The 27,723-nt window shown below is 40.1% G+C and overlaps 2 long non-coding RNA genes across 3 annotated transcripts; both read left to right on the forward strand.

The window, feature by feature from the left end:
• Positions 1-24,413: 24,413 nt before the first annotated feature.
• On the forward strand, positions 24,414-25,094 carry LOC147626010 (uncharacterized). The gene is made up of 3 exons (XR_015268819.1): positions 24,414-24,605; positions 24,680-24,915; positions 25,000-25,094. It is a non-coding gene; the product is annotated as an uncharacterized LOC147626010 (long non-coding RNA).
• Positions 25,095-25,162: 68 nt separating this feature from the next.
• Positions 25,163-26,420, forward strand: LOC147626011 (uncharacterized). Of its 2 annotated transcripts, XR_015268821.1 has the most exons (5): positions 25,163-25,247; positions 25,322-25,380; positions 25,541-25,812; positions 25,918-26,131; positions 26,215-26,420. It is a non-coding gene; the product is annotated as an uncharacterized LOC147626011 (long non-coding RNA). The 2 variants fall into 2 exon arrangements; XR_015268820.1 differs by having other exon boundaries at positions 25,541-26,131.
• Positions 26,421-27,723: the final 1,303 nt, after the last annotated feature.

Consider the following 27,723-nt stretch of genomic DNA (forward strand, 5'->3'; position numbering starts at 1 on the left):
TACTTCCATCTGAAGACCCAATTACTCATTTATGAATTTCAGTTCAAATAACAATTTGTATGAATTTCATCACACAATTCTGATCTTATACTGCTACTTCATAAATTTTTGACATTTTTGGCTTTTCTGTTGATCCTCATTAGTCAATTTGCTCTGATACCAACTGTAAGATCCCTGTCCCCACCACGCAACAATTTCAGGGGTGCTAGCAGCGGAAGTAGCACTTCTTGCACGGGGCAAGGTCCCACACTCGGGGCCTCGCCCGCATGGATATCCAGACAAGAGACTAATCCATCGGTTTTTCCAAAACCGAACGCCATAGCCGCTCCCCAAAGTGGACGGGGAAGATCATGATGCTCCAACATCACCCTCACCATCTCCACCACAGTTCGGTTCTTATGCTTAACTATTCCGTTCTTTGAAGGCGAACCTGTATTGGCCAGCTCCTGATTGATGCCATATTCTACGCAAAACTGCACAAAATCATCGGAAGAGAATTCTCCTCCTTTGTTAGCTTGAAGAGTCTTCACCTCCAATAATCCAGACTCCTTCTCCACCATAACATGCCACTCCTTGAACCGAGTAGAGGCTTGGTTCTGTTGGGAAAGGAAAAAAACCCATGTAAATGTGCTACAATCATCAATAAGCAACATAAAGTACAAAGAACCTCCCAAAGGATGGGGTCTGCATAGGTCCACACAAGTCAGTGTGTGTACGAACTCCAAAGGTTTCAAAGCGTGCCTAGTAGCCTGCTTCAAAAAATATTCCTTGTGCTACTTACCAAAAATGCAAGAGCTGTAGTGTCCCTGCCTGCTGCCAACATCTGGCAAGCCATCCACCATTTGGTCTCCTAAAAGCCCACCGTAGCGCATCCACATTCAAGTGGCTAAAATGGAAGTGCCATAAATCACCGATTTTAGTGGCTGTCAAAGAAGAGAGTGCCGAGAGTTTGTGGATACCATTCTCTACTCTCCCTTCTCATACAATTTGGCTTGTTTCTTTGTCCCCCCGTAGAGCAACAATATGCTCATCAAACTCCACCTAGAAGCCAGTCTTGCAAACCTCATGCACTGACAAAAGATGAAAACCAAGTGCTGGGACATAAAGAACTTGGAAGGAATGCTTCCCACCTTTTCCATCGAGAATAATCTCCAACCTGCCCTGTGAATCGAGATAGTGGATTTGTTTTCAAGAATGAAGATGTGCTATCGACGAAGATCCTGTAATAACTCACGGGAAGGAGTCATGTTCTTTGGAAGCACCACTATCCAGAATCCACTCTTGAGTATCCCTGGCGGTGAGACCAAATCCTCCCTGCTCGAAGAAGATGAAGAATCTGTGTCCATAATCTCCAAGTGCACAAAAGTTGGAGTCTTGGCAACTGAAGAATCAACACTCTTCTCGATACTTTGCTTAGGACATTTCCTCCAAGAGTGGCCTTTCTTGCCAGAATTGTTACAAGTCTGCTCGGCCTTCAAAGTATCATGCCCTGAATCGGGCTTCTTCTCAAAAGACTTCTCCAATGAAGACTTCCATTTGCCCTTATTGCTATTGTTGTTACGGCATTTCGATCATTGGCCAGTTAAGGCCTCAGAACCTTCGCCCTGTGGAGGGTTTGTAAAACACTCTTCGTGGTCGAAGACCATAGGCACAAGCTCCTCCCATGTGATGGTGCCATTGGTGATCAAAGAGTAGTAAAAAGATGAATATTGAGAGGTCATATGAGACAACAATGATGGCCATGTCCTCTAAAAATATCTCCTTCCCAGCCTGAGGAACTTGTTGAAGAGCCTGCAACTTGTTTATGTGCTCCTAATTATCAAAGACTTTGCAGGATTCATCAACCGCATCTGCACTTCCAAGGAAATCTGCTTCATGGGTGATACCTCGTTATACAGAGAAGCCAAATGCTGCCAAATCCCTCTGGCTAGCGTCATATGTTTGGTATGATTAATCACCCGTGGTGTGCAATTAAGGAAGATGAAAGAACGCACACGAGCATTCACACAAGCCCACAATTGTTCTTGAGCCTCCTGGTATTTTTGAGTAGAGGGTGAAAGCTTTGCATCCTCCAACTCCGGCCATTGAACACAAACCATTGATATACAAACACTTCAGATGCCAAAAAAAGATATGAAAACACAACGGAAATAACCATAAACAATGGTAAAGGGAACACAATATTGAGCCGGGAACAGCTGGCCCCCCAGGAAATTCTTTATTCCAATAAAGGTTACAACCAAACCAAGGTGCGGGTGCAATCCTACAACAGATTTTACACAAAGCTCAAGAGACACTTTCTCAAGAAACTGGGTACCAATCAACACCATATACTAATGTACATCAGCCTCAAAATCCATGCCAAAATAGCCCCTCCCCCCCCAGGATGGAGCCTCAAATCTTCCCGAGAGGAGATCTCAAATTAGTCCCTGATGTCTCTGAGATAATCCCAAAAAAACTCTCAAAACAGTCCACGAGCAAGGCTTAATTCTTTCCCGACTGTATGGTTAGATCTACGAAGAGCTCTAGAAACAACTATACATTAGGAATTTTTTGGACCCAAAGAGGGCCTCTTGGATTAACTTTTGATTAGGAATGGACCAATAGGAAGAGGGCTGGGTGCACATTTTTGACTTCTTTGACCCTAGGGGGCCTAGGCTTTGGTTTGCTAATGGGGCCTAATTACTACTCTTGTCCCCCTACCTCATGGGCCCAAACTTAGAGGTCCCCCCACCTAGAATCGTGCAAATTAAAAACCCTAAAAATTAAAAAAATTTAATTTTTTTTCCCAAAAGTGTGTTTTCCCTCTCAAACTTCCCCCCAACATACTCTAGGATTGGAAAGCTCATTTTGAACCTCTTTCTTTCTCTTCTTCTAAGCTCTCCATTGCTGCAGAAACTCCATACCTCTCAAGCTCTCCCTCCTTCTCAAGATCCCTCTCCCTCTTTCTTCCTTTTCTAAGCTCTCCGTTGCTGCACAAACTCCATCCCTCTCAAGATCTCCCTCCTTCTCAAGCTCCCTCCCTCTCAATCTCCCTCTCTCTCTCTCTCAAGCTCCGTCTCTCTCCATTGCTGCACAAACTCTATCCCTCTTTAGTCTACTCTAGGTTTAGGAAGCCTATTCTCAAACTCTAACCCTCTTTTAAGCTTTCCATTGCTGCACTAAAAACCTTGAACTTTCTCTCCTCTCCACTCCTCTGTTGTAAAACAAGCTTTTCTTTTCCCTTCTTCTCTTTTCTTACCACCATGGCCTCTTCCAGTAATGTGAGAAGACCTAGGGAGAAGGTGGAAGAGCTTGTGCTGCATAACAAAAGAGATTTGAATGGAGTTTGGGCTCCAACAAGATTCAGGTTTGTGGGGCTTGGGTCTACATGCAGCCAAGCTCTAAGGGACACATCGAGTGCGTTAACAGGGAATATTCTATATCATTGGAAGGGGCGGCTACAAGGCTTCAAGCATACTAAGAAGGAAGGACTGGTTGCCATAGTGCAACATGTGTATACCCTTGCAGACCTGTACATTCAAGGCCAACGACCAAGGTTTTCTTCAAATTGTCAGTGTAATATCAACACAGCTTTAACAACATGCTAATATTGGATTTTTTGTTTCAAATTTTCTTATGATTCTCTATTTTCTTATGTCTCTATCTGCAGATATTTTCCCCTCTAATTATGTTGAGGAACAACCACTCCAAAGCCTCACTAGAGTTTTCTATGCTATACATGCATCCATTGGAGAGGCAATGTTTGTATCTCAAAGCCCAAGTGATCTTGTACAGAACAATATCTTTTTCTTTTCTCACTCATATTTTGTAAATAAAAAACCAGATTTATTTGGCAAGCTAGAAGTGATCCCCAACCCCCCTCTTAACAATCCCGAATGGCCCAAACCTGATGCTTGGACCATCTTATGCTTAAAGTTTAAGATGGTAAGTGATACCAAGACATCACTCAAGTTTTCAAAGGCATCTAGGTCAGTAGGGCTAAATTGGTTTTGTCCTTTACATGTTTTTGTGCACATGTTCAATTCCATGCCAATGCACCAAACAAAAACAATGTATATTTGTAAGGAGGTACGGTCTGACCTCATTCAAGGATTACTAGGAGAGGGTTGGGAGGTTAATGAGGGGTCACATCAAGGTGATGTGTACAAGTGCAATGTAGTAGATTCTACAGTGTCTTTCAGGTTCTTGAAGGCAAACTCTATTTTGTACATGCGTCTGCACTACCAAGGATGGATGCAAAAGCACGGGACATGGATCCCACTTCAAGACTCAGAAGAAGAAATTGTGCCTATTGAGGTAGCTGTGATGATGCAAAATGGATGGATTGAGAGAGTGGCAGCAAGCAAGCATTGGAGCCTAGCAGACCTACATTAACACTTTAGCATCATGGGCTTTAACAATGTGGAAGAGTCAAGTTTCAAGTTGATGAGAAGAAATGTATATCGGATTCCACTACATGTCTAGAATTAACCCTTACACTTTCTGGCTATTGTGCCACTTTCTATATTGTTATAGATTGGGAAGTGTAAGGAGGGGACAACCATGGTCTCAGAATCAAGGCAAATGGGGGACCTTGAATTTTAAAGAGCAAGGCCCTACCAACACATAGTAGGCATGTGGAAGAGCTTGAAGATGAATTGGGTATATGGGAAAATAGCCTCTGATTTGATGCACATGAGGGGCAAGAGTTTCAGGATTGAGGTGAAGGCAATGACGAGCTTTCAAGTCAACAAGGAGATGGAGATCAACATGAAGTAAATGTCACAAGAGAGGCAAAAAATGAAGACATTATAATAATTTTAGATTGGATGACGTGCTTGTAATTTTGTAGCAACCTCTTTTTTAACCAATCTTTATTTAATTGAAATCTCAATATTTTTGCAAATTGTGATTTTTTTGTCTAGCGGTCTACCAAACTTTAAATTTTAACAGGCTAGTGTGGACGGCAGGCCACACACTATATAGCCTGGGGGATGAGGGGCAATCTTCATTCTTCCTCTATGGCTGGGTGGTGAGCCAGAGGCCGTCCCCTCCTGTGGTAACGCCCGTAGCGGTGTTACAGCGATCTAACACTGGTATCAGAGCGTGGTTCGATGGGGTCGTCAGGGTCCGCGCGTGACCGGGGGACCGGAGTCCACTCAATGGTTTTCAACCATTCATCTCCTCATCCTTATCTCCACAATGGAGTGTGTGGAGGGAGGCGGCCAAGACATTTTTGAAGGGAAGAACTCTCTCTCTCTCTCTCTCTCTCTCTCTCTCTCTCTCTCTCCCCGTCACACACAGCAAGCAAAACACAGGTAAGCTATTTCGTTTTTTTCCTTTCGAAATTGAAGTTTGTCTGCGCAAACATAATATCGTGAGGTGTAGAGACAGGTTGCACTACTGTGTATAGGCTAATGTGAAAAAGGGATGAAAGGTTAAGATGTAAAGTATGGAAATGTAAGTGAAAATAGGGTTAAAGCAAAAAGGTAACTACACGTTCTTTCTCCCTTGACACTTGTTCTTCATCTCACACAACACTCACAACTACTGGCTGAGAGCTGCAATTTTCTGAGGAAAGCTGAGAGCTGTAAAGCTCTATGATGCTAGTGTAACTACCCTGTTTAACTCGTTGCTAGTTTTACTGAGCAGCCCACTGGTTGGATGCTGAGCTATGCCTTTGTTGGCTAGCAGTCATTGGGCTGGTGACTCACCACAGCAAAGTTTCAACGTGCGCCTAGCCGCCTGATACGCCAGCAGCGTGCCTGCGTTACTGTGCCTGCGTTACTATGCGTTACTGTGCGATAGTTTTTACTACTGTGTTTTTTTTTTTGATACGCTCGGGTTCTCAGCTGCCGGATACGTTATTCCCGCCAGGTTTGCGCCTGCGTTGGTTTCTGCTCTTTTTGTTTTGAATAAATCCGTCTGTGTGCAGTGTGTAGCCAGAAACGCCTCAGAAACCCTAGCAGAGCCCAGTGCACTTTGAACCAGTGCAGAAAAGCCTGGTCACTGTGCGATGCGTTGATTGCTACGCTTGAGGAGCTGAACCGCGTGCCTTCTGTTGCGGTGCGATGCGTTGACTGCTACGCTTGAGGAGCTGAGCTGCGTCTGAGCCACTGGTTGCAGCGAGCCGTTATGCCTCCGCTGGTTGCAGCCGTTTGCGCCTCCCCCTGTTCACCAGCGTGCCAGCGTTGAGCCGCGTTGCCAAAGCGCAGGTCGGCTTTGAATTATGCTGCAGGTCGGAACGATCTAATCACCAGCGAACTGCGATCTGTATTTTTTGTGCGACTGCGATCTATATTGTAGAGAACGAGATGAAACGCTGGTTTTTTTGTGCGACTGCGTTCTATTTTTTTTTCTGCGATCTGTCTTGCAGTCTGTGATCTGCCTTGTTGGCTGTGCGATCTGCTGTCAGCTAATGGTGCGATCTGCTGGCAGCTAATGTTCTTTGCCTCTACTTTCTGCATTCTGCACCATCTTTTCAATGTCGTCCTTGGTCAACCGTCCTTTGTCATTGGTTATGGTAATTTTGTTTTTCACACCTGCAGTCTTGTCTTCAGCCGAGACATTGAGGATGCCATTAGCATCAATATCAAATGTGACATTGATCTGCGGGACTCCTCTTGGTGCAAGGGAAATGCCACTGAGCTCAAATTTTCCCGATAAATTGTTATCTTTTGTCTTGGTTCTCTGTTATCTTTTGTACACTTGGATGAGCACACCAGGCTGGTTGTCAGAATAGTTTGAAAAGATCTGCTCCTTCTTGGTTGGAATAGTGATGTTTCTGGGAATGAGAACCGTCATGACACCACAAGTCGTCTCCAGACCTAGGCTGGGGGGTGTAACATCAAGTAACAGCAAGCTCTTCACCTTGTCATCACCTTCTTTCTTTAAGAGTGGTTGCTAGTGCTAATTTCTGCATCATATCTGTTCAACTCTTTCTTTCATTTCTGATGCCACTCTTTGTTTTGCCAAGATTTGCTGCTTTTTACACCAGATTTGTACACTTATCAAACTTAAGCAAAATTAAAGACAGGTTTTCTTGAACACACTTTCTAGAGTTTTGCACATCTTCAGAAATTTGCACTCTTTGTTGCTTTTTGTTGATGTCGGTCGATGACACGCTAGCATAGCTGGCTTGCACATTGTCTGTATATTAGATGCATTTCACTAGTTTCTTCATGGATGCATTCAAATTGTCTATAAATGTGTCAATCTTGGATTGATTCAGACCACTCTTGCTAGACATTCATCAAGATTTGCTTGCAACTGTCTTGATTGCAGAAAGATTTATAATTGTTTGACTTGTTTGCTAGATATCTAGGAAGATCTCTTAATTCTTGCAACTCTAATGTATAGCAGTAGAATCCCTTGGCGTAAACGGTAACACATTGGCTTGTCAATGATCTCAGTTTAATTCTAAGAGGGATTGCTATATCTTTGAACTTTCTCGCTAAGATTAACTTGTTGAATACTTTATTTTTGCACAGAAACAAGAAAATCAAGAATAGAATGAAGTTTAGGGTAAAGATCACTTTTATTGATGTAAAGTTTTGTATCAATCTTGCTTTAAACACTTAAGTTCTTCACTCTACATTGTTTTCTTGATAATTTTTATGGATTTTTTTCATAATCTTTATATTGACTGTCATTGTTTCAAGGAACTCTGCACGGTTACATAGAACTTTGCACAAACTTCAAGAAATTGCACAAACTTCAATTAACTGGAGTAATCTTCAATTTTCTGCACAGAATCTGCAACAACTGTTATAATAATTTGAACCAGAATTTTGTTCTGCATAGCAATTTGCACTTTGCACAATAATCTGCATAGAAATCTGAAATTGCACAGCAATCTTTAAAACTGCAATGAAATTTTTTACAAAATTGCTTAAGAAACTAGGCTTCTTGTAAATCTGTTCCAAGAATCTCTAAGATTTTGAAAAAGAGAACAGAAATAGAGGATTAATGGATTAATAATTGGAACTGTAAGCTCTTTAAGTAGGATAATGCAAGAAAATCTCTCAATTTTGGTTGCTAAGATCTTTGTAAACCCTAATTCAAAAATCAAGATCAAAAGTTCAAGAATCAAATAGTAAATTGGATTAGGGTTCTAAAAATAGTTTTTAATACAAATTCAAAAAAATGATCAATAGAAATCTCTTTTCTAATCTTGTCAAACAAGAAATTAACAAATCTGGACATTGTGTGAGAATCAATTTTAAAAATGATTAACACTAATCACTCCCTAAGCAAAGATGTAAGCCAAGGGCTTTGATACTAATGCAAAAGGGGCGGGAGATTAAGGAGGATTAATGATAGATTAGAGATGGATTAGACTCATTACATAGAGTTCACACATGGGTGTAGCTCACCAAGCATACTCATACATGAGGGAGTGTCACCTTGCACATATGCTTAGCACCAAAGTTTCATTAAGGTCATAAAGTGAGTAAAAAGGTCCTAGTACATGATAGTACTCTCCTATTTGTATCCCTAGGGTCGTATATGCCCTACATGTGTAAATGGACCCTAACCCCATGTGCATGTGCTCCACTAAGACACTTTGTTATAGTATGCGACATATTCTAGCGTCCCATACCACTAGAATATTCTACATATGAGAGGCAACAACTTTAGCATCCCATACTACTAGGAGCCTCCAATACACAAGACCAAAACCATAAACTCTTCATCAAAACCATAGAGAAGCCTTTTTAGAGTCAGAATATTTTCTATCGAAAACACCTTTCAGAAAAAGAAATTTTCTTGAAATACATCTCAAAATAGATATGAGAAACACTCTCCACTTGCATCAACAAGGGAGTTCAACATGTGCAAAATCCCAAATATTGGCAAAAGAAAAGCATTAAACATAAATACTTATCTCGATAAAAAGCCTGTCTGGCCAATATATATCAAAATTCTTGGGACAAAATCCCATAAGTATCCAAGAGAAAACCAAAGTCCAGAACACCCAAAATGGTGTTTAAGTTTCCTCCTTGGAACAACCCCTTGGTCCATCTTCCACCAGAGGAGCTTGCATTTTGCAGTATGAATTGAAATTCTATGTATAATTATTTAAGCATGATCATTATTGTAAGAATAAGGATGAGAAACTTACTTGGAAGGTGTTTGAGTCGCTGTCTAAAAGATAAAACTTAAATAGAAATATTGAAAAATTTATTTACTAAGCTATGAAGGATAGCAACTTACTTGTAAATATCGGATAGCTTGTTAGTTTTCATCTGCAATTCGTATGAGGTCGGAAGTTCATAGATAGCCTTGATTTAATCTGCAAAAACAAGGTCTTTAACAGAAGTATGAGACATTGTTTATTTTATAAAGTTTCGATGTTGAGCCTTGGATAATGCTTTGAAGATCTTGAGTTTGCTCAACGTTGTGTTTCCTTGCAATCTGTGGTGTTGAATCCGCTTGAAGCTTGTGTTTGAATGATATGGGCCTCTTGTACATATACTTTTAAGTTATAAATTTTTAAGCTTATAAAAATTTAACCTTAAGGCTTGATTTAGCATAAGGATCTCTTTCTTAAAAATACCCAAAAATTTAAAGCTTGCTATAGCTTTAACTAAGGTTTTACATAAAGTTTAAAATAAGATCTAAGCTCTAATCTCCTCTTTCTTTATAAAGCTAAAAGCCTTAGCATAGCTTCTATTACAAAGCTTAATTTTAAAGCTTTATATATATATATATATATATATATATATAAAGCTTTATATATATATAAAGCTTTTTATTAAGGCCTTCTTCATAGCTTGCTTCTACAGATGGCTAGAGATGGCCAACCGGTAAGATATTTTTAAGAATATAAAAACACATATATATTTAGCATTAAGATTTAATTAAAACCTAAGTTAAGGCTCTCTCGATCAGCGTATGAAGCATTATATATATATATTTATATAATTAAACCTTAATTAGAACTTAACTAAGGCACTTCTTTATGATGAAAATTCACGCAGCGCGAGGAGGACGACGAAATTTTCGGTATGTGCTGCCGAAAAATAATAGAAGATAAGACTTTATAGTTTAATTTTATTTTAAGGGATTTTAGGTCAAATACTTGGCAGCGTGTAAAAGCGCACAGCGCTGGGGATAAAATAAAAAGGAAGTAGCCAATTGCGCCAAAGGGAGAGAGAGAGGGAAAACAATCGCGCTGCTGCCGCCCGTTGGAGAGAGAAGGAAGAAAAAAGAATTTAAAAGAGAAATATATATATATACATATATAATTTTGATCTTCCTCCCTTTCATAAAATAGGCGCAGCGTTTTCTCAGAGAAAGATAAATTTAAAACTCTCCCAATTTGCAAGATTAATATTAACCTTCCATTATGGAATTTAAACATTATTACCAGCTTAGCAATCTAATTGTGGGTCTCTATGTTTCTTCCCTTGCTGGTTCAATCTGTATAGACAGATTATGAAGTAGATTAGTGAGATTAAAGGTGGTTTTATGGTTTTTGAAAACCCATTAATGGTTTTACACCTTGCTTTACCCTTTGGGCAATAGATTTACACCTTGCTTTACCCTTTCACCCTTTCTGCAATAGATTGATCCAATAGATTGATGGGGATTTGTTGTCCAAAAACTGGGATTTGTTGTCCAAAAACTTGTTCTTCTTCAATTTAATTTCAAAAAATTTACCAAAATTTTTTTAATTTTATTTCAAAAAAATTACCAAAATCACTTGTGCCTTTATCTCTTTTACCTATTTGTCCACAAGACTTTGACTGCTTCAAGAAGATTAAATTAAACCAAAGCAGACTTTGATCGCTTCAAAAAGATTAAATTAAACCAAAGCTCTGATACCACTGTCATGGGACTCTTTTTTACTTCTTGAAGAAAATAATTTAAAACTTATAAAATATATCAAAATTAAAAACAAAGACTTGAATTAAACTGAAATCAAATAACATAGGATACACAAAGCAAAGGAAATAAAATAACATCATCATCAAGACAAGATTGGGTGCAATCTCCCCCCCCCATGCCGTGTAGCTCCACTTCCACGACATGAGTATTTAGAGAATTTTATTCATTTAAAAAAAAAAGCCCAAGGAGCTAAGAATAGATGAGCGTACAAATTGGGCTTGCTTTTCCCACTTTTGGGATATTGCTTTACGTATTTTTAATCATATCAAAATCTCTAAGGTTTGTACACATAAAACCCTTTGCCCAAATATAATTGCTATTGGGCCTTGTTACATAAAATAATCTTGTGCACATTCGCACATTCCATTAAGTTGAATCCTGCACAAATTAAATTAAGCATATTTTCTCCATGATTATTAATTCATAAAAAATATGACAAAATATAAACCTGTAATAGTCTTCCATCCTTTGACTTTGCTGCTTCTATGGAAAATCCTCGTTCACACCTTAGCTTTGATTGATGTATGAAACACTGGTCAAGACTGAAAGACCAATGGCGACATTTGCAGAGCTCTCAAAAAAAGTCCTAGATATCTGTGATTCGGGAAGTCCATGATCCTGGGAAGTCGTCCAAACCTAGCTCCGAAAAATTAGTGGAACCTTCCCCAAATCTCATAGTATACACGACATCAGCATATGCAATCCTCTATCTTGGGATCTCTGTGACAAACCTGGCATATCTTGTCCTTTGGTGTGGCTGCCCTTGGTCCATTTCTGGAAGTCTCTACTCTTAGCCAGCTGGTGGGACGAGGTGTAGATGTGGTCGATCGCACATCTCACCCCAAAAAATAGGTGTGTGTCCATGTAGTGTGGGTGGATGATGAAGCCATCCTTTATCAGGCATCGGAGGTGATCTCTATAGAAGGCCATCTTCGTCTCCCCCCCTGTGGACAACTAGGTGAACTCCATGTCCTCTAAGTATCCAATCTGACAATGTCCTTCTTGATAACCCTATTCCGCTCCATGCGACTGAGAGCAAAAGACGGGGCCTCTATGCTGTACTGTAACAGGTGGAGTGCCTCCATTTGCATGTCGTGCATGCTAAACCAAGTGCCTACCTGTGCATAATACGAGCACTCTATATCTCCCTTGAGTGTTAGGTATCTCGAGGACTCATAGGAGTGCCTCCATTTGCATGTCGTGCATGCTAAACCAAGTGCCTACCTGTGCATAATACGAGCACTCTATATCTCCCTTGAGTGTTAGGTATCTCGAGGACTCTGGGGCTAGCCGAGGGTATCTATCTAGTGGAAGCTCCCATAGCCTATGCTAATATGTCACTGTCTGGGATAGAGCCTCTGTCACCATCAGTGCAGTCCACATCTCTGCACGCACAATCTCATGTGGCACTGATGGCTTACTTCTAATCATGCGCAAGATCATTGCCACTAGGGGCCTCTCCATCAGCTTCCACCCATCATATACCTCCTTTGTATCTATCTCGATCGACTCTCTCCTCTGTCTCCTTCTGTGATATAAGCTTGGACCCTAGATGGGGGCACCATACAGTAGTGTAGGTGTAACTATAATATCAAATAGCCAAAGCCTAATCCTAATCCTAAAATTGTATCTGTGAGCATTGCCTCTGTAGTGAGCAAAGGGCTGCATATCCCCTCATCAATCTAGCTTCAGCCACCTTCCACATTGAAAAATGAGTTCGAGAAAAAGTGATCCCAAGGTATACATATGAGGTAACATACTCCATAGGCTCTCGGTTGTATGTAAATTGTATTGCAAATCTCTTATCCACTATGGGGAGGTATAAAAGATCATGAAATTGGTCTTTTGAAGGTTCACAATGAGGTACTGGTCCTTGCAAAAGGCCCGTAATGCATCCAAATGCCTCTGCAGCCCCTTTAGTGAATCACAAATAAGAACAATATCATCTGCATACAAGAGGTTCGGTATCACGACTCTTGCTAAATGTGTTCCTGGTCCTCCATGTTTGTCTATGTAGTCTAAAATCTTGTCAATGTATAGGCCAAATAAATTAGGAGACAAGGGCCCTGATAGTGCTATGTATGATCTCTGAGTCACCTCCTGGAGCCCGTACTCTTCCTGTGTGAGTGACTCATAGAGTGTAATGATCCCCCAGAGCATCTCTACCGGCACTCCCATATCCTATAGTCTCCTCATCAGTCTGTCCCGTGGGACAATATTAAAAGCCAGAAATCCACAAAGCAGCAATGTATCCAATGCCAATGAGCTCTCCCCTCCTCAATGATCCCCTGCAGGTGTAAAGATATGATCTAGTGTGGAGTGCCCTCTCCTAAAGCCTGCCTGCCTTGGTTCTCTAAGTCTCTGCTCCTTAGACCATCTACTAAGCTCATGCTCCAAAATCGAACCATAAATCTTGGCCAAGGTGTGACCGACATGATAGTCCTCTAGTTGCTGGGGTCCATGGGGTAACCTGCTTTCAAGATAGGTACAATAATATTCGATGACGAGCTGGCAAGGAAGTCCTCACATAGAGCCCTATTAAACATGTGAACTAGTAAAGGGGCTAGTGTGTCCCTAGCATGAGAGACATGCTTGGTGAGGAGTCCATCATGATCTTGTGCTCCCTCAGTCTACGTCCTGTCAATATCATCTCTCACCATGCTCAGGTGAAAGAAGCAAGCGTGTGGGGGATAGGGTTCGGCTGGATGGAGAAGAGGTGGCTGCTCGAGGGCATGGTAGAGAGATATGGCATAGGTGTGCCAGATGCCCGATGAAGTAATCAAAGTCTGTATAGGCGATGATCCTGGAAGATCCTCTGAGCCTCCTTAAAGTCCCTCCCAAGAAATAGCTGGTATAGCTATTTCTTGGGAGGTGTGCCAGATGTCCGGTGAAGTAATCAGAGTCTGTATAGGCGATGATCCTGGAAGATCCTCTGAGCCTCCTTAAAGTCCCTCCCAAGAAATAGCTAGTATAGCTCCTGATCAAGCTTGGCTAGGTAAGTTCTCTTCTTCCACCATGTGAGACGTCAGAACATCACTCGCACCTGCTAGCACCACCTCCCGATGTGGATCCTAGCACCACCTCCCGATGTATACGAAGCAGGATAGCTAGGTGACACTTTTACAAAGTTTAGGAGGTCATTAACAAGTATCTCGAGAGGCAGCAACTTTTCCAGTCTAGTGCTAGGCACCGATAGAAAAGTCTAGTGCTAGGCACCGATAGAAAAGATAGCAACTTTTCTAGTCTAGTGCTAGGCACTGATAGAAAAGTGGCAAACTTTTTCAGTCTAGTGTAGCGGCAGAGGAAGATGCAAGTGCGCGTGTGAGATTGGTTCATACTTTCATTGTCTACCATCCCATTTATTTGATTGGAAAGATTGATATTCTTGCCCCAGGCTAGCAGTAGTAGTGAGACCAAGACAAGCAAGCACAGATCCAACACATGTGATACGTTATGAGAGGCCACTCTGGGTAAGCATACTATGATTCAGTCAACACAACTGACAAGCTGGGCGTAACCATTCTGTTGGCAAAGATGAAGTTGCTTGGGAAGAACATTGATATCACAAAGCGAGGCTCAGTGACTCAGGACATAGCAATAGTTGTTTTTGCCTGTACTGTGGGATTAGATGTGGTTACGTGGGGGACTCTTCCACAACAACTTGTGGAAAAGCACATGAGAACTATCGTGAAGATAATAGAGGATAGGCGAAGAGTCTACATGGCAGTGCTGTGGAGCCGGCTGTTGCTATTGGTGTTGCTAAGTTGCTGCGTGCCAAGAACGATAAATTTCAGGGATTTACATGCTTATACATGCAATTTATTTGAATGTTCTTAATGGTTATCAATAAAAACATATTGATAGACAATTTACATGCTAAAAGTAGAAAGGCCCATGTATTACAGTTTAGCATGTAAATTCTTCTAGGAAGTGTTGTTGCCTCTACATACACCGACACACACAAGACCCATACAGTGAAAGTCAAAAGTTAAAAGGCCCATGTACAGTGAAAGCTAAAAAGGCCCATAGATACATAGCCATAGTCAAAAGTCAAAAGGTCCATAATAATTTCCAAGAGATCTAGCACCAATACCTTAGGCAAGAGTTCTAGTAAAAGCAGCATATAGATTTGTACTAGAAAGGACTGGTTGATGCATGAACATGTTCTCATTCTAATGTAGAAAAAAAACATGTAAAAACACAAAATAGATGTGCTTGCAAGAAAGATATGACTTGTTCCCTTGCTTCCTCTTTTGGAAGTAAGGGCAAGTTCATCTTGGCTCGATAGTTACATGCACATCATAAGTTGTCTCTGAGGTACTAGTAATCATGTGAAAGACTGAATGTTGTTGTGGGATAATGGTATCCTCTTTAATGTAAATAACCTCCATTGAAAGAGCACTAGAAATCCTCTTGCTCGCCTCTTGTGAGATCCCATGTCTCCATTTGGGCCTTCGCACATTACTTGCACCTCCATGTTTTTGGACTTCTTCCTCATGTGTGTTATATCCCACGGGGAGGTGAGTGAAATGATCGACACGTCGGCGAAGGTTCCGAGTTGAGTTTCGAAGACGGAGATTTTTTTGGACTTCTTCCTCATGTGTGCCTAGTGCATTCCCTGTTCAATGTTTTTGGACTTCCTCATGTGTGCCTACTGCACTCCCTGCTATTTTTAGACAAAACCAAGCTGCTTCTAGCATGTCAGCTTCAACTTTAGTGTTTTTTGTCCCAATGTCCACAAGCCACTCGGTGGGTCTTTTGAGGCTTATGAATGATGTTGTTGTTTGGGTGCCATATGTGGGTCATATCATTATTATAGAACCACATTAGTTGTGCCTTGGCACTGCCAGGTCTAGGATGTTTTCTCTCAGAAAACAAACATGGAGCAACTACTCCACTTGGATGTAATAGTTGCACTTTGTCTTATCTATTGTCCAGCCAAGGCATTTGAACTTTGAATTTAAAGGGGTTCTATAAATACCCCAAAAGGTACAATTCACATGTTGCTCAGTGATAGAAAATTGTGTTGTGGCTGGTTGTTGAAGATCTGTAGAGGCTCCCATATTGCCTTCTTGTTGCTTGCCATCTTTAGAGGGTTCCTTGCTTATGTTTGCATCTGGAGTAGAGAAGTGAAGAGTCTCGCGTCCTCTTTATGTCTTGTATCTATTTTCCACAACATATCCTGGTCGGTGTGAATCAAGCTCCTCCACATCAATCACTCCATTGGAACGCTGCTTGCGTTGCACCATTTCTTTATCTCCATGTAGGGGCTGCTCTTTTTCATACATTGGTGTCCCAACAGACAACACTGTGAATGACACGTGCAACTTGAGGAGGTGAGGGTGAGTTCCTAAACTTGGTCCATCTCCCACATGTCTGCCAACCATGTATGCATACTACTTTGCACTTTGGAGAAGGGAATTTGCCATTTATGATACACATGCATCGTACAAGTTTATCTTGTGTTTGTATCCCTCATTAGCAAGCCAACTACCATGCATACTTTCAGCCAGATTTGTTCTTTTTGGCATGTTTGCTTCCTCAACTGGGCCCTTTTGAACCTAATATTTTCACACACCAAATTTTTTTAATTAATTTCTAGTAATGAAGTAAGCAATTTGTATCATAAAAATGTGTGACATCATTTAAAATAATCGTTAGTACTAAACAAAATGGTATGAGTCAATTTGTATAACATACCGCTGTCATTAAGTTATCCCAATGTGCAATATGGACTTCCCACCAAGACATCCATATATCCATGGCAGGAACTTGATTATATTTAACTGCTCCATCTCCCCACCAACTTCTAATCAATCTGTTCTGCTTCAATGCTTCATCTCTATTTTTACAATTTCTCAATGCATCACACATTGTAATATGCTCTTGTTGCAAGTCTTTCTTGATGTATTTCTTTGTGTGTCATTGCAAGATTTTCTTCCAATGGAATAGATATGAACGTTCACGATCCTCCATTTTGTTATCAGGGCACCCATTGAAGACTTGACGTACTTCCCTCCAATTATCTTGAGCCTCGTCATAAAGCCATAAAAATCTGCTGCTTCATGGCCACAATCCATCATTGCCCGATTCAACATCTCCCAAAATAAGACTTGGCTTTTTGTGTCCTCTTATTTCATCTCACAAACATCAATTGTCATAAGTTCTTGCACACTGAAAGGATTCATACAATGATAAGACACGAGATGCCACATGACATGACAAATTAGTAGACGTTTTTGAACCCCATATTTAGCTTGGGTCATAAACATGACATGCCATAGTACACCAATTATTCACCCTCTGTGTCTGGTCAAATTGAATCCACGACCATCTTAAGTCACCATTGCCTGTGCTCCTCATGCGATTAACCAAATCAATCCTAGATGCAGGCCCCTTCGTTCACATTTTAAATACAAAACACCTATCCTCTTCATACCCTTAACTAGGAAATCTACTTCCATGGAAGAATGAGTACATGGATCTTCTTTTCAATAATAGAAGGTTGATTTCTCTTGTGATTCAAAATCACCAAAACTATACTTTTCTTGTGATTCAAAATCACAGGTTCTATACTTTTTTGTTCATTCCCACTAGGAAAATTTTGGTGAGAAGGAGACTTACTGTGGTTTTTTTAGGGACTCTCTAAATCCACAACATTAGGGGTTTTCGAAGTGCTAGCTTCCTTTGACTGCCTACCAATAACAGCATACTTCTTGGACAAGGTAGCATCAAAAACAAAATGGAGGTTACCTTCAATATCACACTGTCCTACCATCGAAACATGCATAGTTATGTCCTCATCTCCATCCAACACAGCATTGAAACTTGACATTTGATAACCATTGGGAAGAGATTTTTCCAAATATGCCTGACTAACAATGAGTTTACCATTCTGCATAGACACATACTTGGAAACCAATGGCTCATTAGAATGAAACTCAATCAAGGCCTCCATACTATGTAAAGGTTTGAATGCAGTTGAAGAAAGTGTAGAGAAGCTTCCAAACCGGTTTGATAGAATGCCATTAATTTGGCTTTAGGAATATGTTTTATATGCACATTATATAATGTCAGAATATTTAAGAAGTTCAAGATTAATAACTAAATAGTAATATTTTTTAATTAATATTAGATATTTTTATATTATTTTTTTAAAAATATTAAATTTTTATAGTATATCATAAATATTAATATATTAATATTAACATTAGTTCCAATGCAAAGGTAAATCAACACCGATTCTAACTAAAATTTTCAAAGACATCAATTGTAAAGAATATTTTACATCTGCTCATAACTACGCGACTGCCAAAATAGAAAATTAATGACTGACGACACTGCCAAAAAAGAAAATAATAACTAATGAAATAACCAAAATAACAACTAATGACCATATCTTGCAAAATCTAGTATTTATAAGGTACTTGCAAAATTCCTTCCCAGGGTTTAAGAGCCACGAGTATTTTACTTACACGAGCCAAATGAGTATTTAAAGTCCTTCCAAGCCTTCCAAGGTTTTATTCCATATTTAGGCTATAGATTAATAATCTCTCTCTATGTCGTAAAGTAGGACAATTATTATCTATAGATCTGGGACTCTCTGTGTCGTGGACTCTCCCTCTCTCGGGTTTTATTACAATTATTATTAGTATAGAAGGTACAATGTGAACATGTGGTTTTATTAGCATTAAAATGCTATTTTAGCTATTCGTGAGGTTAGTCAGCAACTCGAGTCCAAAAAGTAGCCAGCCGACCATCTCATCTCATAATTTTCAAGGACTGGGAAAGAAGACCCTAGCTTTTCAGTCCATCTCATCTCATATTTTCAAGGCCATATTTTCATCTCATAATTTTCATAATTTTCAAGGCCAAGAGAAACCCTAGCTTTTTCGCAAGAAGGTGAACAAGACGCGTTCGCAAACAGACCAAGCCGCGTTCACAAGCACGTGATGTGGACTTGGGCCGGCGATCTACATGGTTTTAGGCAAGAATCCTTTCCTCCACAAAAGAAAACGGGGCTCCTAGAGACCCCTTTTTTCTTCTACTCGTTTCTTCTCCCTTATCTTTTGTTGGCTAGCGTGAAAGTTTCATCCATGGTTTCTAGCTGTTGTACTCCCCCAGAATCACCCAAAACCCACTACATTGAGAGCGTGAGAGTCTTTTTAGAAAAAGGAAACCATTGAAATGATACAAAAACCCTTTCCTCCACAAAAAAAGGGAGCTTATTGTGTTGAATTTCATGAGGATTGGAGGTTGTTGCATGTGTTAAACCATGTGAAGGGCTTATAATGCTTGGAGGTTTCGACCATGGCTAGTTGGCCCTTTATTTTGAATATTGAGGGGGTTGACCTTTGAGATACAAAAGGCCACTGCCCTAGATCACAAGGCACGTAGACCCTTCACGAGACGACTAATAGAGAGGGGAGTTGCTAGCGCTTCTCATCTATACTTAGTTGGGGCTCTTCCTTCTAGTTTAGCTAGCACACATTGGGTGGTTGAACACTTCTAATTATCTCTACTTAGTTGGAGGGGTGGTCGCTTCACTTAGGCGCTCTCATATAGCTTGTAGTCATTGGGCGTGATTGGCCAAGCTTGAGGAAAGGCAAACCTAATAGCTACTAAAGTACTGTGGAATATCAGAAAGGATCATCAAACCTTTTGTGGCGAGATCGCCTAGGGTTGATGATCTCAAACTCAGACTCACAAAGGCAGTGGATTGCTAGGTCTAATTAAATCTTCATATTATGCACATGTTAAAGACTCAAGAACAATGTTGTCAGTATAGGGTTAGATGTCATCCTGCTCTACGGGTTGAATTAGACGTACCTCTTGAATTGGCCTTGGTGGAGATGGGTGGGGTGCCGGCAGCAACTCCTCGGGGGGGGGGGGGGGGGGAGAGTGTTAGGGGGAAATTCTAGAGAGATAGAAGGGAGACGAGAGAAAATATAATCTGCCTCAGATTTGTTAGTAGGAGGAACACTAGGATAAGGTTGTAGTAGTTTACTTGCTATAGAGAAAAACACAAGATAAGTGGTAGGAGTGGAAGAACTTCGTGTTTCCTCTTGACCCTCTTTGGAACTAGGGGGTGGTTGGGTGGGCTTGTTGACTTGTCAAGTTGGGCTTTACTTGAGCTTGTAATTACTTTCTAAGAGCCTTAATTCCTTTCCTCCACAAAAAAAGGGGGATCCTAGAGCCCCCTTTTTCTACCTTCTCTTTTGGTGTACTCCCCCAGAATCACCCCCAGAATCCCTTCTCTTCTATTGTAATGCACAAAAAAGGGGGCTCCTAGAGCCCCCCTGATGATCTAGTGCAGATCATGAGGGGGGCTCTAGGATCCCCCTTTTTTCTTCCACGATGCAGTTGATCTAGCCACATGAGTCTATAGAAAGGTGCTAGTAGTAGTGGAGTACATGCATAGAACATGATGACTTTTAAAGGAGACATCTGCTTCTCGGAGAAACTAGCAGAAAGGATGCATCCCATAGTTTTGAACTACCATGCATGGTGTGCCATATGGAAGAATCCATATATAGAGGTTGATGTAGGAGTAATTATCCTAAATTAAAATCATTTTGTAGATCATGCTCTACTACCATGGTGGATGCCATGATGGATAGGGTAGAGACATGGATTCACAAAGAAGGACTTGCAAATATGCAAGCGACATACAGAGCTCTCTAAAAGCTAGTCCATTTCACTACCATTTATGATCTACTGCCATGGTGGATGCCATGATGGATAGGGTAGAGACATGGATTCACATAGAAGGACTTGCAAATATGCAAGCGACATACTAGAGAGCTCTCTAAAAGCTAGTCCATGATGGATAGGGTAGAGACATGGATTCACAAAGAAGGACTTGCAAATATGCAAGCAACATACAGAGCTCTCTAAAAGCTAGTCCATTTCACTACCATTTATGACCTAATTAGCATCATAATCCTTTACCATCATATCATGGCCCAAATAAAAGAGAAGAAGGCAGTGGCCTACCATACTTTTGATAAGATAGAGGGTGATGAGACTCTTGATTTTATTTATGAGCTACAGAGGCAATATCACATAGAAGAGCATGGGAAGTCAGGTAGGTTGATCCCTAGTGAGGAGCTAGTGTGAGAGCCAACAAGGATACTGAGGATGCCAATAAGGATTTAGAAGAAGGGTACAAATATCCACCCTTAGGCATCATTATAGATGACTAGCCAAACAATGTTGAAGCCTCTCGAGGAACTGGTGCAAAGTTAGAGGACAAGTCCAGGGGGTGGATTTCCCACACTTAAATGCTAAAGCTTTTGAGAAACCATCACAGCTAAAGAACGAAGCAAGTCACAAAAAAGGAGGTGAGGTCCCACCTGAAATAGATAAAATGATTAATATTTTGAGGAACCATCACAACCAAGGAAGGAATAAGTCATAAGAAGGAGGTAAGGTACCACCCAAAATAAATCAAAGAACCACACCATAGTGGGCACATAGGGGCATATCAATTTTAATCCCACTAGCCTATTTTTTGCAGTAGAAGAGAGATTACAAGAGGAGATTCCCAAGTACCTCTCCCACCTACCAACAATCCATAATTATGATGAAACCATTTATAGGTTAGCAAGGAATCACCCTTGCCCGAGAGCCGCCGATCCTTGGTATGTATATCCACTTACGTAACTCTACCCTAAAGCAACCCTTCAAGAAATAGCTCTACAGAGTAGCACACCTAGAAGAGTGAAAAGGATATAGGAGGCCAATCGATGACAAAACATTTAATAGTGTAGAGATGAAGAACCAGCCCAAGTGGTATCTCTGCTACCTTTGCAATCTGGACTACTAGGCCACATATATCTGGCTGCTGCTGCTCTGCTGACAAAGAGAGATTTGCTGAATCCAAGAAAGAACTTGATGGTCTCCTTTTAGATGATTCTTTAGATCGTGTGCCTTTCTTAATCTTAGGGATCAAGATAAATATACCTATTGCAGCTTCAGAGGATGAGTTGCTGAATCCAAGAAAGAACTTGATGGTCTCCTTTTAGATGATTCTTTAGCTCGTGTGCCTTTCTTAATCTTAGGGATCAAGATAAATATACCTACTGCAGCTTCAGAGGATGAGTTGAGGTATTACTTGGGGCTTTCCAATTACACAATAGGTAAAGGGAAGGTAAATCTTGGTGACATGAATATCCAACCTATTGAAGTTTTCATGTGTAGTATTGTTAGGAAGAGGGTGTATGGTGATGGTTTCAAGTGACTATCACAATACATAAAGTGATGCTTCTGGTACCGTGTTCCTTTGTAAGTATATACGATCTGATATTTGAGCCTCTCTGTGTCGTGGAAAGGGGTGGTGGGGCTATATACAATTTTCCACAAATATATACCTCCATAGTGATTTCTCAAAAGCTTTGGTTACAGAAAATCCATGTTTCTTTTCACTAATAAAGTCATGATTGTTTAGATCCTTCTAAATTGATTTTATATGAACTACTGAACTACACATTATATTTGCTTACTTTTGTTTTCCTCAAATTTGCAGGGGTAGAGCAATTGATCTTGAAGGAGAGTGAATCATGGGATGATGAGGAAAGCAATCTACACAAAGAGGTACTTGGAACTTACTTTTAGATGATGGACATATTTTTCATGTATTTTGTGAGTAATCGACCTTTTGTGTTGCAAGTAGCAAAAGCTATGGACTTCGATCTAGCCCTTCAGGTAGAACCATGAGCGAGGAGGCCACCTCTCACAATAGGGAGAATGTGACAGAGACCAAGCCTACTATAACCATTGAGCCAGGGGCTCTTGGTGAGGGGGAGTCTGATTGACCCTAGGGTGATGATCATCATCATGTGGAAAGGGGTGGTGGAGATGATGCTACTATGGAAGTAGAAGGGGAGACAGGTGATCAAGGCAAGTAGGTTGGGGAGAATGAGAAAGCTCCTCCTCATCCGAGAGTGATGGGAAAGGAAATAGATATTGGATTGTTGCAAGATGTTTTGGGGGAATTCCATGTGCGGAGAGCGACAGAGCCACCTCTTGTACCATTGTACAAGGTTATACCCAATGAGGCAATTCGTACAGCAACTAGTGAGGTGTCAAACCTTCATGATGGTTTTGATGCCAATGGCTATTTGTCTACACAAGCACCATTGTACAAGGTTATACCCAATGAGGCGATTCGTACAGCAACTAGTGAGGTGTCAAACCTTCACGATGGTTTTGATGCCAATGGCTATGTGTCTACACAAGCACCATTCTTAGTCTCTATGCACATGCCTCGGAGTGATGAATTCCTTCATGTCACAGATCTTGATCGGCTGGAGTGGGGACCGACATGGAATCTAGTGAATGATCAATTTGAAAGTGAATTGGATGGTGAGTGGGAGGATCTAAAGGGCAAGAAATTCTTGTGTAGGATGGGAATCATAGGCTTAAGGCATGGTTTGCTCAGATTCATGAAGGTAAACACTTTGACCTTCCAATTCTTTAATTCTTGAAAATTCTTAATTTTTAAACTCATTGAGACTTTGGGCTTTTGTCATTACATGTAGCTTATGAGCACTATTATCATTGTCATGTGAGAGTAAGGTGCTAGTTCATTGAGGTGGACACATGAAAAGAGGGGGAACTACTGCTTGCTTTGAAATCCACCAATGAGTAAGTTATATACATGCATTTTCTTTGTTGAGTTAAGTGAAGTTTTTTTTTAATATAATAAAATGTGGATCGTAGACTTGCTAGAACACATGTTGTTCCAACTTTGTCGCATGAAGTTTTCTGGTTTCAAAAGTTTGGCCTAGCAGATAAGTCTTATCTTCTTGAGCTCTTGGCTGAAGAGGATAGAAGGTGGGTTGAAGTAGAGATGGCGGTTGAAAAGAGGAATAACAATCCATGGTACACCACCCCGGCTACTGTTTTATCAAAGCTTGTTTGGAAGGTAAGACATACAATATTATGTCAAGAATGATGTTCTTTGTGTGATTTGAAAAATAATTATAAAATCTTATTGTTTGGGATGTTTTCTTGTTATTCCCTCATGAATGCAGGTTAACTTTACACATACCGTTAAGAAATCTATGGCCTCTTTGGATAAAGAAGCACTCTCACCCCACACATGAATATAATCAACAATACATGAAGGCAGTTAGGGGTGTGGAGACTAACTTTCAGGATCGTGCATATAAGATGCTCCATGTTGCTAACCTTGGAAATGGTGATGGTTTTTTTCAATTGGTTTATAGCTATGATTGGAGTTAGAAAGGTCTTGTACCACTCACCAAGGAGAAATTGTATGTGCTATGCATCTCTCGATTGAGTCTAGAGAGGTAATGAATACATAATTTATTATTTGTATTTACACATGTTTAGAGAATGTAATAAAAAATGTTGAATTCTTTCTACATGTGGGTAGGAAAAAAGAAATTTTTCTCATGATGATGAGAACAAGAGTTATAAGGATCTTATAGCATCTACAAAGTTTGGTGATACAAAGAATATACAATTACATGTGATGAAGGAGACTTATTGGGAGTACATGCTTGATCAGGGCAAGACCACAGTTCAACAATTGAAATCACTTGGATTGGATCTCCCAGTTGCTTTTGAGGCTTTTGGAAAGAGTAGAGGGACTTGCATGTTACAGAGGCCTTCCCAGATATTTGGTTGGACATGAAGGCAACATTGGAGCTACTAGAGAAGCAACCACAAATGGAGGAATCTTACAAACGTCTTGTGTATAGGTAATACTTAAGCCTTGAACTCTATTATATTTTTGCTGTATACATGTATATACATATTCATGAAACTTGTGCAGCATAAAGCTCTTGGACAGGTGGATACGTCACTTGTGTAGACAATTGGTGTTTGTAAGCACCCCGGAAGCTATTAGGCCATAGACAGTAGGCCATAGACAGATATCAATAGTGAGGAGTGTATGTATCCTTCCACCACATGGAGAGATAGGGACATAAGTGGATGGGAGCTTAAAGTATGTCCTTGGTGGTTGGATTATCCACTTGGAACATACAAGTGAGCATGAGTTATGGACAGGTATTGTGTTCTTGTAACATATTATAATGCGTTACAAGTCTTTTTGTAAATCTTAGGTTTATTTGTTTAGTCATATGGTTGAAGCTATGAGGCTTATCAAAAAGCATTAGAAAATCAAGATGTGAAAACTTAGAAGATGATGGTCCACAACCTCCAATGGAAGAAGATCCACAACCTCCTCGATGGCGAAGAAAATACCTCGATGGCGAAGAAAATACCTCCATAGATGGCAGAATCTTCTCATTCTCATGAAGTTTGAAGCAAGAACGGGCTTGACTTTCATATGGGAGGATAACAAGACAAAGAGACACCAAGAGAAACACACCAAAATGGTATTAAACTTTGCTACATGTTTAATTTTGATGCAAAAGAATTGGCACTCATGGAATAAATGTGGATATTGTAGATGTGCACTATTTCACACATGTGGATGTGACTATGGAAGATGTCACGACGCTTATTGAGGTAACATACATGTGAGGACTTCAATTAATACAACTTAGTCTTAGCTTAGTTGGATATTAATCTTATTGACTTTCATTACATATTGTTGGTTACATGATTGGTGCTTTTTTGGGAAAGGTTAATGCTAAGGAGCTCTCACATCATGGTGCTCTGTGTGTAGAGGTGGCCTGATTGGTTGGGTTGACTTTCCCACGGGCTTGGTAGTTGAGCTATTGCCAGATCTAGGTTTCCCAGATTGGAATGTGTTCTCTATCTGACATAGTAATAGAGTTTGCTGCATCCTTCATAGCTAATGAAGGATGGTATGTGACTTTCAACTTGGCAGATCATTTCCATACCGTATTCCTACATGTAATGAAGGGAGGATTCACTCTACATCAGACATACATAGTTCTTGTGGAGTATGGTTACTTATTGGAGTGTGGAGAAGAGGTAAACAATAGAGCCTAAACCTATTTAATATATATGCGTTGTCTCTATCACATATTCTCACATATTATTGCTACAAAATTTTGTATGATGTGGTGCTTCTTCTAGGTGAAAACCTTATTGATGGAGGTCTTTTGGAAAGACAGACATACACTCTCCCAAAGATGGATCGAGAGGCGGGTGAGAAGATATCAAAGACACTATTTAATGCTAGAAGCAGCAGTATGTTGCATGAGTCAAGCCATATACTCTCCTTTGAATGAACAAAGGTGGGGGGTTCTTACATACGTGGGGGTGCAGAAAGAATAAAGCATTTCTACAAGTAAGTCCAAAACCAATCTATTTGAATAAAAATGAATGGTTTTTTATAGGATTGATGAAAGCAATGATCTTTATGGTTGACAGGTGGCTTGTCAGTACCTTCACGGTTCCTGGAGATTGTGTTATTGATGTCTTTATGGTTGACAGGTGGCTTGTTAGTACCTTCACGGTTCCTGGAGATTGTGTTATTGATGTCTTTGCCATATGTGGAGAGTTGGGACGCCAATCCAAGGACTTGCATCGCCTTGTCTTTGCATGGAGGGAGACACAAATCTTGCACACAATTTCCTCATGGAGGGAGACACATATCTTGCACACAATTTCCTCATGGATCTTCCATGTGATCCAGAAGATGAGTGAACTTTATCCTATTTTAACATACAACTATATTACATGGATGTTTTTTATTTTACATAATCTTATAAGCTTATGGTTTTGATTTGGTGTGATATCCATAAGCTTCCTCTATGAGCTTATGGTTCTCATTTTTGTGTTATGCACATTGTGTATATGGATAGCTCTTTTGATACATGGATATTTTGGACCTCATAAGCATCCTATGAGCTTGTGGACCTCATTTTGGTGTTATGTGCATTATGTATAAATGGATAGCTCAATTTCTGATTAGTTATTTTGGTGGGCTTCCTATTACATGAATATATAAGGATATTGTGGGTTGTATGTACATGGTTAATATCTGTGAGTTTTTGTAATTCATAAGCTTATAAGCTTATGGTTTGGATTTGGTGGCTTCCTACAAGCTTGTGATTCTCATTTTGGAATTATGCACAAGCTTGCTTATGGTTTGGATTTGATGTGATATGCAAAATATTTCTATGTGCTTATGGTTTTAATTTTGGTGTTATGTGTGTATATATGGATAGCTTAGTTTTTTGATTCGGTGAGATATGCATAATCATCCCATGAGCTTGTGGACCTCATTTTGGTGTTATGTGCATCATGTATATTTGGATATTAAATGAATATATAAGGATATTGTGGGTTGTATGTACATGGTTAGTAGCTTTAGTTTTGTGATTCATAAGCTTAAAATCTTACAGTTTGGATTTGGTGTTATATGCATAAGCTTCCTACGAGCTTATGGTTCTCATTTTGGTAGTATGCACAAGATTGTTTATGGTTTGGAGTTGGTGTGATGTGCTTATGGTTTTCAATTTGGTGTTATGTGTGTATATATGGATAGCTCATTGTTTCAATTTGGTGAGATATGCATAAGCATCCTATGAGTTTGTGGACCTCATTTTGGTGTTATGTGTATCATGTATATTTGGATATTACATGAATATATAAGGATATTGTGGGTTGTATGTACATGGTTAGTAGCTTTAGTTTTGCGATTCATAAGCTTATAAGCTTATGGTTTGGATTTGGTGTGGTGTGCTTATGGTTTTCATTTTGGTGTTATGTGTGCATATATGGATAGCTAATTGTTTTGAATTGGTGAGATATGCATAAGCATCCTATGAGCTTGTGGACCTCATTTTGGTGTTATGTGCATCATGTATATATGCATGGCTCAAATTTTTATTAGTCATTCTGGTGGGCTGCTACATTACTTGAATATATAAGGAT

The sequence above is a fragment of the Cibotium barometz genome, chromosome 23 (genome assembly GCF_041138505.1).
Source record: "Cibotium barometz isolate CiBa-2024 chromosome 23, ASM4113850v1, whole genome shotgun sequence".
NCBI classification, from domain to species: Eukaryota; Viridiplantae; Streptophyta; class Polypodiopsida; order Cyatheales; family Cibotiaceae; genus Cibotium; species Cibotium barometz.